Source organism: Malus domestica, chromosome 13 (assembly GCF_042453785.1).
Source record: "Malus domestica chromosome 13, GDT2T_hap1".
NCBI lineage: Eukaryota > Viridiplantae > Streptophyta > Magnoliopsida > Rosales > Rosaceae > Malus > Malus domestica.
This window is the reverse complement of record NC_091673.1, coordinates 19,927,408-19,932,018: the sequence shown is the minus strand read 5'-3', so window position 1 is coordinate 19,932,018 and position 4,611 is coordinate 19,927,408. Positions and strand designations below refer to the sequence as shown.

Here is a 4,611-nt window from a genome sequence, read left to right as displayed (position 1 = left end):
TTTGTTGATTATTTTGATCCAAACAAGAACAATATGTCATGGCAATTAACATTATGGTTGGATGAGGTTGGCACATTACTTACACCCTTGACATGGGATGTCTCCTCAACTTGATAGATTCCACAGATATAGATCAAATACTAAATGCTAACTTAGGTTATTTGTTTTCTTCTCACTTGAGCTTAACTCATTCCCTAAGTCACAAATATTTTAGTAGGATCTTAAAATCATACATTTCAAATTCTAATTGTAGAAATATTACAAAGGGAAAAATTTCCTAAACCCGACACAAGACAGATTATAAGTACACTCTAACGAAGCAAAGCCATATTTGCAACGCGATATTGCTTGATGAGCGTGCATGTCTTATAGCCAAGTGTAATTGTCAATTGCTGATAACATTATTTCAAAACTCCAAAGTATAATATAACATGTCTTTCCGTGATCCCACAAATAACAAATAGAAAATGTTGACAAAAAAAACAAAAACAAAATATATAATAAAATAACTAATAACAAACAAAAAGAACATGAAAAAAATAAATTTCCATAATTTGGAAGCCAAAGCAGAACATCCATGCATTTTTTTTAGAACAAACAATAGTATCTACACTAGTGATCTAAGCCTTACAATGGGCTTGCCATAATAATGTGGTTCAACTTCGCCTTTGGCGAGAATCGAACCTAAGAAGAAGAAGAAGAAGAAGAAGAAGAAGAAGAAGAAGAAGAAGAAGAAGAAGAAGAAGAAGAAGAAGAAATGATGTAAACATCATTGTAATGCCACAAAATGTAGTGTTTACCAAATCATTGCTTGGGACCATGGTTTTAATCCCTTTGGGCAGCAGATAATTAAGGAGAAACCGAAACGGGGGATTGAAGAGGCACTTTCCTATTTTGAATCCCTGAGGCTTTCGCTTGTCAACCATATTTTCTTTTGGATAATAAACACAACGTCGTCTCTATCTTAGTCTGAACTAAACTGGCGTTGGATACTGCCACTACTTCCCAGTGCAATGCCGTTAGATACTTTTTTACAAAATCTACTACTGATTGTTTGTCGTAGATTATTACAAAGCCAGTGGGCCTGCATATGCGATCCATCCCAAGCAGTAGATCCTCAGTACTGCATTCTTTCATTTCTATGTTTGAGAATACAGTCCAACCATGGAGTAAATCATAAGTCTGAGGGTATGTTGAATAGGCTTCACACCTTTCAAAGTAAAGAATCAAGTTACTCACTAACACAATATCAAATGCATCAAAACTTCAGTATGGATCTTTTTTATCCTATACGGTCATGATTTTGATTTTGATTTCTACAAGTTTTATGACTTGATGCATGAAGAGCATGATCGATGAACATACCATAAACGGACAAAATATTAAGTGAATTGCTTTATCAAAGTGACATGCTCAACATATTTCAGTAACTTGATTTGCATACCAGCATATATCAACTTAAGTGTATTTGGTCCATCTTCAGAGACAACATTCATTACCCAAACATCCTTGTCCTTCAGACCAGATGCAAATGATCTCATGTTTCGTTCCTCAGAGTGTTTGGTTTGATCTTTTTACTCATGAGATTCCAATAACTCTCAACTCTGTGTCGCCAAACTTCCTGCATAACAAGAGAAATGTTGAAGCAATACATTCATTTAAAATGTTTATGAGTATTGCAATCAGTTAAAAATTACAATCTAAAACATATATAAAGAGTGTTGTCATTTATACCGTATCATTTTCGAACATTTCATTTAAATAGCCAAAATCAGCAAGTTGTGGATGAAGAGTTGTCAATCTATCTAGCCACGGAGCTAATTCACTGCCCTTTTCTCTATGATTATCTGATTATATTGAGAAAAAAAATTGTTTAGCAAAATAGTTCGTAAACTACCAAATTAATTGGCAAAGTATCACCTTAAATGCACAATGATATTGCTAAGAGATTGATATTAGTTTATTTCAACAAAGTCCCACTGCGGATAAAAAAGACATAGAAGAAAGAAACACTCATGACCAGAGTATGTTGAGATGAAAATGTCCATTGGCACACCCCATACTGCATCTGATCATCATCAAATTGGCAAAGAAGAGGTTGAGTACCAGGTTCTCTTTCCACATAACAATCATTTGTTAGTGGTTTTTGCCAAACGACAGTTTGGTTCTGCTTTGCAACTATTCTCTAACACATGTGTTCCACAAGGGCACTCATCTTTCTCCATATCTTAAGATCATCCCTCATCATGTGCATATGCTTAAAGAGATGAGTACGCAAAGTGGCCTCCTGGTCTGATCAATCTATCCAGCTTAAGAAGGAGGATTTCATCTTGTTGAAGCCAATCAATTCTACAGCGGGAACAATGAGCAAGTTCAAAGGATTTGCTAGGGTAAGGAAGCCTTTTGATTCCTAGAACACCAAGAAAGGCTGGAATTTCTATTTCTAAAGCAAATTGGATCTGGTTTTGATGCCGATCATTGGGTGCTAATGAAATTGCTATAATATCAAATGAAAGTAAATATGCTCCAAAACTTGCAACTTCATAGCCAACATAAAAAACTGTTCATAACCTTCATTCATTGTTCAAATTGCTTTTTGAAAAGTTGAGCATCTGCCAATTGAAAACAACATAAAATATTAAGGCTTCATTCATGCAACACAAAAATACAAAATATCATTAAATCTGTCAAAATGGGTAGATAAAAGATCACAAAATCCTATAAAAGACTGCCATGTTCAAGTGGAAATTTAACAAAATTTGTAAAGAGAAAATATTATCCACCAATACTTTTTTTTTTTTGGCACACTAAGGGGAGGAAACCTTACATTTGCAATTGAAGGAATATACCTATCAGCTCCACAGTGGAAATGTGTGCCTCCCCTAGGAAACTATATCTTTTCACCTTTTTTAACCATCTAGGTCTAATTGGATTTCTCATGTGCAAGGTGAGTATGAGGTATATTTGCTTTTGAAAATTCATCTCTGCTTTGGGGCCATTTGATTGGGACCTGTAAGATAAACAACCATAATGTTTACTATCTGCAGAATTTGGGAATAATAGATAACTCCAAGAACAAGAAGCTAGTAAACAGCAATCTAAATATTTAGCTTTGACAGAATAATACCTTGTACCCTGGTGGAGGAGGAATCAAGCAATTGAAACGCCTTTCTGGGGTAGGGCAATGTCTTTCATAGTGCTCCATCTAAGATAGGTCAAACTTCAGTCTCATTTGATATATTAAATTTATGTCTAAGTAAGGAATAAGTTCCAAATGACTATCATCACAAACCTTACAAAGTCATGAGTAAACAAATGAAACAAGGTGAGTAGATGTCAAACAAAATAGGCCAAACCTGACACGTTAAAACTAAATATTTTTATAAGAAGATAGAGGGCGTTTGGAGAATTGGGGTGGGGGAGAGGATTCAGTGTTCCAAGTTTAATAATATATAACTCACAAGGAAGTTCTTCAATATGACATTGTCCTCTCCATTTTCCTACCCATATTTTGTTGAAGATTCATCCTGCTTCTTATTGTTATCTTCATCCTCATCCAAACAAGATGAACCAAGCTTTCTCAAAGATCTGCTACCATATTCTAGTGCTGATGCACCGTGACTTTGAGAGCTAAAAAGGGATCCATAATACACATATAGGAAACCAAGAAGGATTGCCACTATACACAGAGATGTGATTATACACTTCTTTTGAGCCGGATCAGATCTCTCTCTCATCATTTATGTAGTTTTGAAGTTCTTCTAACTAAAATTGTCTTATGTCTAATTATTACAAATGTCAAGTGTTGTCTTTCCACATCTCTAATACGAAAGACAATAGTACAAATTTTCTTTTGAGATCCATTAGACTAGATACAACAAACAACCTGTAATAGGTACCAAACAACACTATTAAAACTTGTAGTGCATATGAACATATAAATAGAAGGTGTTAGTTCTTTTGTTGCAAGCATAGGCAATTCAAAAGCTCAAAGATTAAAGGTTCAATCTATTGTTGCAACAAAACAAAATTCTTGCTCATTCTTGGCAATGAAAATATTTAGACCGGAAATCAAGATACATTAGTCGAGTGACAAAGTAGTCATATAAAACATGTAACAAACAATTTAAGGCACAAAGAAAAGAAAAATGAATCCTACACTTAATGTACAAAGCAACTAAGATAACCATTCCAAATATGACTGGTTCAGAAAGAAAAAGACTGAATGGATGTGAAAGATCAAACACCATCCACTTTTCTATTAACAACTACCTAATTGCTCTTGATAAGTAAGCACTTATGCAAATACAACCCTCTGGTAGAACATAGTATTGCTATAATGTTTAAATGTAATTTCCCGGCCGAACATAGTATTGTAAAATTTCCATGTTAAATGTAAAGATGTTAATTTTCCTTGCCTAACAAGAGTTCAAACATTAAGTCAAATATGTAGACCATCAATTGATAAAGCAAGAAACGTTATTGGATGTTGACTAGGTACACTTGCATCCACTAAATTGGCAACCAAGAAATGTAAGTGATTGATCCACTAAATTGTATAAACCAAAATAAATGTTGAAATCAATGTTTCTCCACTAAATTGAAATCGAA

The 4,611-nt window shown here is 34.2% G+C and overlaps 1 pseudogene; it reads right to left on the bottom strand.

Annotated features, from left to right (window-relative positions):
* Positions 1–889: 889 nt before the first annotated feature.
* LOC103404095 (probable methyltransferase PMT8) lies at positions 890–3,740 on the bottom strand (annotated as a pseudogene).
* Positions 3,741–4,611: the final 871 nt, after the last annotated feature.